General features: G+C 38.7%; 1 protein-coding gene across 2 annotated transcripts in view; it reads right to left on the bottom strand.

The window, feature by feature from the left end:
* The window catches only part of FUZ (fuzzy planar cell polarity protein), a 30908-nt gene that overhangs the window by 4464 nt on the left and 14299 nt on the right, over window positions 1-12145 (bottom strand). The gene's annotated exons all lie outside the window — the stretch shown is intronic.

The following is a 12145-nucleotide window of genomic DNA, read 5'->3' as shown; positions in this document are numbered from 1 at the left end:
GGAAGAGGGAACGGGATGCAGAGGTTGACGGCAGCCTGCTAGGATCTCTACAGCCGACTGGCGATTTTCTGCAGGCTGCTTTGAAGGTGAGACCAAGAAGCCAGAGGACGCTAGAAAGGAGGAGGAAAACATGCAGGCCCTTGCGGGTTGGGGGGCAGGGCGGCCCTGGTGTAGAAGTACATGGAGGGAGGGTTGGAGGGGTCCAAAGAGACGTGCATATGCTGGACTGAGGTTGGGGAAGAAATAATGGGTCTAAAAAGAGAGAGGGAGAGAGATGGTGGACAATGGGATGGAGGGAGAGAAGGAACAGAAAGGGAAAGAAGTTGGACACAAGGGATGGTGTGGAGGAGTGGATAGAGATACTAGATAGGAAGGTAGTTGGGAAGAGAAAGGGAGAGATGGTGGACTCTGGGATGGTGGGGAAGGAGGGAGAGATGCTGGATGAAAGGGTAGTTGAGAAAAGGAGAGATGGTGGATCTGGGGATGGTGGGGTCCATCGCTGCAGCTGCAGGGATGGAGACGAAGAAAAGGAAAGATTCCAGACCTCTTGGGGTGGGAAGGGAAACAGAAGGGGAGGACAGAGATGGAAGATGGATGGTTAGCACGGAGAAAGACGAAAACGACAAATGGGCAAGAGACCTTGGCAAGCGAGTTATCATAAGACGTTTGTCACAGGGCCTGGGACCAACACGATTTGAATAATGACCAGACAACAAAAGCTAGAAAAAATCATTTTATTTTCTGATTTGTGATTACAATATGTCAGATTTGAAATGTTTATCCTGCCAGAGCTGGTGTTAGACAGCAAGCGTGAGCTAGGATCTAAAAGAGAGAGGAAAAGTCTTTTTTATTTATTTTGTTTACATCACAGAGCCGGCGTGGGGTTGGAGAGGTTGTAACCCTATACTTCTACTAAGACTAAGGGGTCCTTTTATTAAGGTGTAGTGGGAAGGGTTATTTCTTTGTTGTACTCCTTTTTCATATATATAGTAGGGGGGGTTATTCTTTATGTAATTTTTTCGTTTCTGACACAATGGCTGGAGTTAATGGTTTGAGAGGTAAGAAGAAAATAAGGGGTAATGTTGAAGGGTTTAAATTTTGTTTAGTTGAAAAATATATATGTTAGAGTGAGTGACATATTATGGAGACTCAGGTCTTCTTTTTCTCAATAGGGAGTGGGAACCTTGATAAAGCCCTTTGAAGTGGACGGACGAAACATGTTGGCGATTGGTGATTCTACCCCCCACTGAATAGTGTCGGTGCACAAGCTAAGTACTTTTAGCATATATTACCTAAAAAGTTTAAATTATTTCTTTAAAATATTCAAAATATTTATAGCATTATATAATACCGGGTCCGATGACGAGTGGGAGCATAAAGCCCTGCACAATAAAATGGTTTGAGTGTGTGGTGGCCCGTTGCGGACCTGTAAAACATGATAAGATTACAGAATGAAGTATGACAAAACTGTGAGATAACATCTTGCGGTTGCTGTTTTATGTATTGGAGTAAAACTTGTTCAATGAATGTTTCAAGTCTATAATTAAACTCTCAGATGCCTGCTCTGGTGAATCATCAAAGATTTCTATCCAGAAATGCAGGAGAAGGTATCGTTCATCGAGTTTGTTATAAATAAGCTAGTGCAAAAATATGTGCTGAACAAAACTTTCACTAAATAAAAATAGAAAAATCACACTTATCTTGTAATTTCTTAAAAAATTCACTTTGATTCGTATTTGAGGCATATACATTAACCAGATCCAGGGTATTATTTCCCATGCTCATTCTTACATGTACCCATCTTCCCAAGGGATCAGAATCAATCAATTTAAAATTAGATGTATTCTTTTTATTTATTAATATAGCAACCCCAGCTTTTTTTACCAAGAGCAGGGGCAAAAGAACTCTTTTTTACCCAACCCCCTTCCAACTTTTGTGACTCCACCAATGATAGGCGCGTCTCCTGTATGAAATATAGATCCGCATTCTGTTGTTTCAGAAAGGCAAGCATTTTTTTTCTTCTTTATTTAATGGTTGAGGCCATTAACATTTAATGAAAAAAGTTTAATCTCCATTATATAATTTGTTTTCTAAGTAGTCAGATGTAATTAATTTAAAATACTTAGATACCATTTCCAATATTTTAAAACTTTGCACATAAAATTCTCCTATCTCAAATATTTCCTTCTCTACCCCTCCCCAAATCTTTATTAATAGTGTTAACTTGGTGACACACATATTAGATCAGGCAATGATAAACTCCCCATAGACCTTCTTTAAATCAATATTCAAAAATAAGTCAAAGAAAATACTTATTATAATCATTCTTCATAGAACTTATTCTAATTCATAAATTATGCAATAATATCAGTTTAATGACTTCGTATGCATTTCAGAAACTTTTAAACCAGATTCATATATTAGTATACCTAAACAACCAATTATATTCCAATTAATTTCACCCTATAATTAATATATTTTAATAATATTATTATATCATCTTAACATCATTTAATATTTTATAGTAAAGAACATATTTTAATGTATTGAATCCGCATAAGACTTAAACCTATCATCTATCATTTGGGGAATGTATTATATTAACTTTTAAATAAATTTTTAAATTAAATCAATTTCTTAAACTAATTCAATTTATTTTTTTTTCCCCAATTCTTTATTCATTTTTTTTCATCTTCCATCAAGTGTACAATATTACATCAATTAATTCATACACATCACTTGAAATTATTTCTATTATCATCTTGAGTACATAAATTATCCCCCTCCCCCACCCACCCTATTCACAGATATTATAATAAAAAGTTAACTTATATATGCTATCTTCATAATTATTGATTAAATCTATATTATAACTATAAACCCCCCTCCCATAATAATTATACTTTCAATGTAAAAAGGCATCTAATCATTACAATAAGTAGTCAATGGTCCCCAAATCTTCTTAAAGTTATAATTCCCTTTTTGTATAGCAATTATTCTTTCCATTTTATATATATGACACAATGAATTCCACAGAATCCAATGAAAACCCATATGTAGAACTAAGCATATTTAGAACCATTTAGAATCTGATTCTTATGTTACAATTAATATGTGAGGCATAAATAAACAAACATAGATTAACTTCTACCAATATAATACTTCCTTTAAAAATTCACCTTTTTGGAACTATTAGCATCTTTCCCATTCTAAATTCTAAAATTGAATTATTCGTATTTATCTGAAGTATAGGTAAAATTAAAATTAATAAAATATCTTATTATGTTACATTTACAAATCCTCCTATGAACCCTGAATCTTTTTTTAAAAAATTCTTTATTCGTTTTATAATTTACATCAAGTGTACAGTAAATATTAAACAATTAGAATACATCACTTGAAAATCTACAATGTCATACAACAAAAAGATTTAACCCCAACCCCCTCCCAATTTCATATACAACAAAAAATATACCACATGAATATAATATCTTATCATTCATATATATTATTAGTAGAAATCCAACCCCCCCATCCCAAATCCACATGTGTAATAAAATTGGGAAAAGTATAAATTATTCATCATAATAATTTAATAATGGTCCCCATACATCCTTAAATTTATTATAGTAACCTTTTTGAACTGCCAACGCTCTTTCCATTTTATACACATGACAAACTGAATTCCACCAGAAACAATAATTCAGTCTTTTACAATCCTTCCAATTATATGTTATTTGTTGGATGGCAACTCCCGTCAATATCAACAAAAGCTTGTTATTATTAGCAGATATTTGACATTTAGCTCTCATAGACATGCCAAATAAAACTGTGTCATATGACAATGCTACATAACAAGCAATTTATTTGATCCCAAATAGACTGCCAAAAAGCCTTAATGAATGGACAATAAAACAATAAATGATCTAAAGTTCCAGCCTCGAGATGACAATGCCAACATCTATTAGACTTAGAGCAATCCAATTTTTGTAAACGAACAGGGGTCCAGAGTGCTCTATGCAACAGGAAAAACCATGTTTGCCTCATAGACGCAGACGACATTGTACATCTCATCCTCCAAGACCAAATACGTGTCCATTGAGATGCATAATCTCAATTCTCCAAATATCTCTAAGTCCAGTCTTTGGTTTCTTATTTAAATAACCAGATAATAATTTGTACCACTGTGCGGCCTGGTGACTCAGAAAGTCTGCCTGAAAGCATAAGAAATCTAAACTAAATTGACTATTAAGAGATTTCCATTCAGGGAACCCTGCCTGAATAGCCTGCTTCAGTTGCAACCACTTATAACTTTGTTTTTTATCAAGGCCAAATTGAAGTTGCAACTGTGAAAAATCCAGCAGTTTATCATTAGATATAACATCATTTAAGGTTCGTATACCTGCTTTAATCCAATCCTTCCAGACAATCTTAAAACCGCCTATTTGGATCTTGGAGTTCAGCCATATATTTTGATATGTAGATTTTTGAATTGGAAGAGGTGTTAAATTATTAATATATCTTAAAGTTTTCCATGTGTCCATTAATATTCTATTGTTATTCCGTATTCTAGACATTTTAATACTGAGAAGATAGAAACATAGAAACATAGAACTAGACGGCAGATAAGGGCCACGGCCCATCCAGTCTGCCCACCCCAAAGACCCTCCCCTATCTTTCTCTGTGGATAGATCCCACGTGTCTGTCCCATTTGGCCTTAAAATCTGGCACACTGCTGGCCTCAATAACCTGTATAGGAAGACTATTCCAGCGATCAATCACCCTTTCAGTGAAAAAGAATTTCCTGGTATCCCCGTGCAGTTTCCCACCCCTAATTTTCCACGGATGCCCCCTTGTTGCCGCTGGACCCTTGAAGAAGAAGATATCTTCTTCCACCTCGATGCGGCCTGTGAGATACTTGAATGTCTCGATCATGTCACCCCTCTCTCTGCGTTTCTCGAGTGAGTATAACTTTAATTTATCCAGCCGTTCTTCGTACGGGAGATCCTTAAGTCCCGAGACCATCCTGGTGGCCATTCTCTGGACCGACTCAAGTCTCAGCACATCCTTACGGTAATGCGGCCTCCAGAATTGCACACAGTACTCCAGGTGGGGCCTCACCATGGATCTATACAATGGCATAATGACTTCAGGCTTACGGCTGACGAAACTCCTGCGTATGCAACCTATGATTTGTCTTGCCTTTGATGAAGCTTGCTCCACTTGATTGGCAGTCTTCATGTTCTCACTGATGATCACCCCTAAGTCTCATTCTGCTTCAGTTCTTGTTAAGATCTCACCATTAAGGATGTAAGTCTTGCATGGATTTTGGCTGCCCAGGTGCATGACTTTGCATTTTTTGGCATTGAAGCTGAGTTGCCAGAACCTAGACCAGCGCTCCAGTAGTAGTAGGTCGTGCATCATGTTGTCGGGCATTGAATTTATGTCCGTTGTGCTTTTGCCCACTACATTGCCCAGTTTGGCATCATCGGCGAATAATGTCATTTTACCTCGCAGCCCTTCTGACGAAGCCTAATGGGAAACATGAGTTGCCATTCCAACCATAACCAATCTGGTAGCTTTTCCATGAGTTCTGGGAGGACCCAATACATACCCTGGCGCATAATAAAGGATTGATGGTACTTATAAAAATTTGGAAAATTTACCCCACCCTCCGCAATTGGCTTTTGTAAGGACACTAAGGCAATTCTTGCACTTTTGCCCAGCCAAATAAATTTAATCAGAATACTATTAAACTTTTTATAAAAAGACTCCTGAAAAAAACTGGTATCATACCCATTTGGTAACAAACAGGCAATATCATCATCTTAACAGTTTGGACTCTTCTCCACCAAGATAGATGCAACGGATTCCATTGTTCACATAACTCTGTTACCTTTTGTAATAAAGTTTTTTCATTCACTTTCATTGTCTCTTCAATTGTATTTTTTATCCAAATACCTAAATATTTTATTCCTTCCTCCTTCCAAATAAAAGGAAATGAATTGAATAAACCTTTTGTACAATGTACATTCAAACGGAGAACTTCTGACTTAGTCCAATTTATTTTATATCCTGAAAATTTCCCAAATTTCTCAATCAAATCAAGCAAACATGGAATGGTTGACTCAGGATTCCTCAAATGAAGCAATATATCATCTGCATAAGCAGATACTTTATATTCCTTTCCAGAACGTGGAATACCTTGTATTTCCTTTACCTGCTGAATAGCTAATAACAAGGGTTCAAGTACTATATCAAACAACAAAGGAGACAAAGGACAACCTTGTCTAACCCCTCTGCAACTTGAAAGAATCAGAAAAATTATTATCAATATATAATCTAGCAACAGGAGAGCTATACAACGCTTGAATCATTTGTATAAATCCTGAACCCATACCAAACCATTCCATATCCTGATACATAGGGGCCCATTCTACCCGATCAAAAGCCTTCTCTGCATCCAAGAACACAGAGAATGCCGGGTTAGATATAACATATGAAAAGCCAATCTAGTATTATTGGAAGAGTGCCTCTGAGCAACAAATCCTGTTTGGTGCATACCAATTATATAAGGAAGAGCCTTTACCAAACGTAAAGCCAATAGTTTAGCCAATAATTTCCCATCCACATTAATTAAAGAAATAGGCCTGTAATTTGAAACCAAAGTAGGATCTTTATTTGGCTTCGGCAAAACAATAGTTAATGATTCTGCCATAGTACCTGTAAAACAACCTTTATTTAGTTGGGTCAGATATAAATTTAATAAATGAGGTAATAGGGTAATTTGAAATGACTTATAAAACTCTAGAGCAGGGGTCTGCAACCTTTAAGACATAAAGAGCCACTTGGACCCGTTTTCGAAAAGAAAAAAAAACTTGGAGCCGCAAAACCATTATAAAACAAATCTAACACTGCATATATTGTTTCTTATCTTAATGCTATATACAGGATCACTAAATTGAAAATAAAATCATTTTTCCTACCTTTGCTATTTGGTGATTTCATGAGTCTCTGATTGCACTTTCTTCTTCTGACTGTGCATCCAATCTTTCTTCCTTTCTTTCAGCCTCCTGTATGTTTCCTCTCCTCCAGACCTCATTCTCTCCCCCAACTTTTTCTTTCTGTCTCCCTGTTACCCCTTCTTTCTGTCTCCGTGCCCTCCCCCAAGCCACTCGGTTTGCTGCCACCGCAATCAGGGAACAGCCCCCAAGCCACCGCCGTCCCAAGCTTTCCCTGCAGAAATGTTGCGCTGACCAGCATTCCGCTCCCTGACGTCAATTCTGACGTAGGAGAGGAAGTTCCGGGCCAACAAGGCATTTCTCCTCATTCCATCCAGCCTGAGCCCCATCTCTCCTTGATCCAGCATTTCCCTTCTGTGTCTGTCAGAATTACCATTCCACCTATTTTCCAGCATCACCCTTCTTTGTGTCCATCTCACCTATATCCCTATCTCACCACTTTTTCAGAATCTTCATTTGTCTCTGTCCTTATCTTTACGCCATGTTCACCATTTGCCCTTTCAATGTCTTTATCTCCCCCCACACACTTTTTCAGCATTACTTCTATGTCTCTATTTCACCTCCTCTTCATGTCCCCTCTGTATCTCTATCCTTATTCAGTAGGTCCTGCTTACCCTTTCTCTTCTTTGTGTCACTATCTCCATTTTCAGCTTTCCCCCCTTTTCCTTTGTTACTGCACCCTGTAGCTAGAATCTTTCCACCCTCCCTCCACTCCGGCCCAGCCCAGTATGAAATATTTCCTTTTGTTTCCCTCCCCTCTCTCTTTCTCTCTCTCTTCTCCTCCCTCACCCACGAGTCCTGCATCTGGCCCTCTCCCTTCTACCTGCACCTGGCAACACCCCCCTGCTCCGCGGCTCTCTTCAGCAACTCGTCAGCAGCAGTGATCAAGACAAGCTACCGACATCGAGGCCTTCCCTCTACGAGTCCCGCCTTTGTGGAAAAAGGAAGTTGAAACAAGCGGGACTCGCAGAGGGTAGGCCCCGACGTCAGAAGCTTGTGTCGATCGCTGCTGCTGAGTTGCCGAAGAGAGCTGCGGAGCAGGGGATGTGGCCGGAAGCAGGTAGAAGGGAGAGGGAGATAGGAAGGCTGTAGATCTCCGGAGCATGACACCGACCCCGGCCAGGATGATTTCTTTTTCAGGCATGCACCTTACAAGTCCAGCGTCGCGGCGGGAAATAGCCATGCTGAGCAGTGAGCTCAGCACTACACAGATGAAAGCCTTGCTTGCTGATTGGTCCGGCGGCACGGCGGGGCGGGGCCGCCGGACCAATCAGCAAGCAAGGCTTTCATCTGTGTATGTGCTGAGCTGCTCAGCATGGCTATTTCCCGCCGCGACGCCGGACTTGTAAACTGCATGCCTGCGTGACACACTACCGGAGCCGCAGCAAAGGTGGAAAAGAGCCGCATGCGGCTCTGGAGCCGCGGGTTGCCGACCCCCGCTCTAGAGTATAACCATCACCAATTGGAGCGGTCCCAACTCTAAGAGACTTCAATGCTGTTTGTAATTCTTTTAGTGATATAGGCTCTTCTAAACTTCTTTTTATATGATCAGGAATTTTTGGACCCTCAATTAAATTTAAAAATTCAAAGCCTATTTAAATAAGGCTCAGAAGAATAAAGGGCTTTATAGAAATTTAAAAATTATTTTAAAATAGGACCAATTTGAGAATATGTAACTCCTTTTTCATCTTTAATTATACTTATTTTTGTTTTCCTTTTCTTTACTTTAAGATAATTAGCCAATAGTCTTCCCGCCTTATTAGAGCTTCCATAATAGAGCTTGCTGTGAAAAAATATCATTCCTTACTAATTTAGAAGAAACCTCATTGTACTTACATTTAGTTTTTAAAAGAGCTTGTAATGTGGAATGTTCCCATTTATCAATCAATTTTGACTCTAAAACCTTAATTTCTTTTTCTAAGTTAGAAAATTGCTCTTTTATTTGTTTCTTAACATAAGCTGAATATGAAATAATTTGCCCTCTCATGGTTGCCTTAAAAGCATCCCATAAAGTTTCCTTAGAGATTTCCTCTGTACTATTAATTTGAAAATATTTGTTAATTTTTAGTTGAAAATCTTCACAAAATTTTGAATCTGCAAGCAATGTATTATCAAATCTCCATATTGGTCTACTATTATCTTGATCAGTAACATTAAATTCAACCCATATCCCACCATGATCAGATAGAATAATTGGATCAATGGAAGCTTGTGTTACCTGATTTATTAAATGATCCGAAATAAAAACATAATCTATTCTTGAAAAAGATTTATGAACATGGGAACAAAAAGAAAACTCTCGATCATTAAAATGAAGAATACGCCATATATCTTTTAAATTAGAAGATTGTACAAAATTATCTAAACCTAATGACTTTATAATTTTACTAGGTTTTTTATCCAATAAAGGATCCATAACAGCATTAAAATCTCCCACCACTACTAAATTAGAAACAGCCAGTGGCAAAACCAATTGTTGTAGAGACTAAAAAACTCTATTTTGTTCGAATTAGGGGCATATACATTGAAAAGCGCCAAAGTAGTATTACCTAAACTCATGTTAACATGCAACCATCTTCCTAAAGGATCAGCAGCTATCATATTAAACATTGCATTACATTTTTTTCTAATCAAAATAGCAACTCCAGCCTTTTTCTCCACCGCAGGGGAGAAATGTTTCACCCAATTACCCTCCAGCTTTTTGGACTCTTCAGCATCAGATGTGTCTCTTGGATGTAACAAATATCCGCATTCTGATGCTTTAAAAATAAGAGCGTTTTTTTCCTCTTAATAGGATGGTTTAGACCAGGGGTGTCAAAGTCCCTCCTCGAGGGCCGGAATCCAGTCGGGTTTTCTGGATTTCCCCAATGAATATGCATTGAAAGCAGTGCATGCAAATAGATCTCATGCAGATTCATTGGGGAAATCCTGAAAACCCGACTGGATTCTGGCCCTCGAGGACCGACTTTGACACCTGTGGTTTAGACAATTTACATTTAACGAAAATATTTTAAGGACCATTATACAAATATATAAATTATATACTTCCATAAATCTTCCAATAAATAAAATTATATTGAAACCAAACTAAATTTACACTTCCCCCAAATTTGAAATCTAAGAAAACACATCCCCCCTCTCCCACAGCCCACCTTCCACCCCCCCTACCACCACCCAACCCCCCTGAATAAAAGTGAAAACTTGGATACACACATGTGGAATCAGGTGACAAGAAACTCCTACAGGTCAATAATTTTACATCATATTCCTTAAAAATAATAAGCTATCAAAATTTAATCCACCCAAATTATATCTAATAAATCTGACAGATCTAAAAATTAATTCTTTGAGAATTCTAATCCATTTTACCCAATACAAGCCCAAATTTTCCTATATTAATACAATTTTCTCATATAAAAAACTAAAAGACCATAGTTAAAACTATTAGGAATATCCAAATTAATCCAACTCAATTTAATTGGAAATTACCCACTCATTAATTACCAAATCCCATATAACATATAACCTTCCCATACCATCATAAAATTAATAACCAAATTATTCAACCAAAAATTCCCCATAAATTAATACTTATATTCAAATTCATAATGAATACACATCAACTACTAACATTCATATCAATAAAATAACTTCTACTCAAATTCATCTTCTTATTATGTAATAATAAAATATGAACAAAAATAGCAATAATACTAGCTAAGCTGTATACTTTAGTTCTTGATAAACCAAAGAAACTATAAGTTTCCTGATTGAGCAAAATTTTTAACCATTAATAAATTCATATCATTTAATTTTTGATAAGGTTTAACATAGAATTCAAAGATCCCACATAGAGTAGTTCATAAAAATTAATACAATATTATCCCCCTACTCACAAAAGAAGCAATCAATAGTATCTATATAATAAAACCGTAGGCGGCGCATGCGCAGTCTTATCGGCGTGCTTCCATGATCCGTATGTCCGTGGCCGCCAAGACTGCAGCATGCCCCGCTCTTACTACGGCCCCACTGCCCTACACTCTCCAGAAGGACTGGACTGTACGAGTCCCCAGCAGAAGCGCGTCGGCTCGAGCCACTTCTCATCTCTGCCTTGATTACACATAACAATAAAAAATGCCCCAGACGTTAACACCAGCCAGAGAGCAAGAGGAGCGCCTGCGATCCACTGTCACGTGAGCCCTGCATTTGACACATAGGAAGTGTGCATGCGCGGCTTACGATTCTTTGAAAGACGCGGCGGTGGCTAATCTCACGATCCCCGCCTGCGTTGGACTTCCGACGCAGGCGGGGATCATGAGAGGAGCCACCGCCGCATTTTTCAACTAAAAAAAAAACAAAAACCAAGGCGGATGTCGGCCCGATGGCTGGAGTTCACCGCTGAGTCCGGTGAGGAGTGCTTCCCTCAACAGGAACCGTCGGGTCTAATTCAAATACTCCCAGCAGGTCGGGAGGGGGCGGAGCAGGCTCGCACGCCTGGTGCGGACCGGACAGGAACTAGACTCCCTGCAGGAGCCATCCTGTTGGCTGGAGATCACCGGACTGGACAGGGGGAGCAGGTAAGGGGGTGCTGCAGTACAGGAGGAGCGGGGAAGAGGTGATTCTGGACAGGGGGGGAGGTAACAGGAAGGGAGGCCTACTGCTGGATAGGGGAAGCAGGGAAGAGGTACTGCTAGACCGGGAGGGGGGGGATAAAAGGAAGGGAGAAGGGCTCCTGCAAAGGAGAATAGCTACTGCTGGATATGGGGAGCTGGAAATGGGGTGATGCTGAACAGGGGGAAATAAAAGGAAAAGGGCTACTGCTATATAGGGGGAGCAGGGAATGGGTGGGGGTGCTGCTGGACAGGGAGGAGGTAAAAGTAAGGGAGAAGGGCTGCTAGCACCCGTTAATGTAACGGGCTAAACAACTAGTTATTATATAAATTTTCTATTACATTGAGATTAATTACTTAAAATTCTAATTTTTAACATCTCATCCATCTTTCTACTTCCACTTCGATGTCCTTAAACTTCCATATTTACTACAGAAAATAGTATAATGTCAATTCCGCTTACAAAATTTAATCCTCTCTGTCTCAATCTGACTATCAGATTGAACTAATAGT

This window comes from Geotrypetes seraphini, chromosome 10 (genome assembly GCF_902459505.1).
Source record: "Geotrypetes seraphini chromosome 10, aGeoSer1.1, whole genome shotgun sequence".
Lineage (NCBI taxonomy): Eukaryota > Metazoa > Chordata > Amphibia > Gymnophiona > Dermophiidae > Geotrypetes > Geotrypetes seraphini.
Note: the sequence above shows the minus strand (reverse complement) of the source record. Positions and strands in the feature narration are given on the sequence as shown.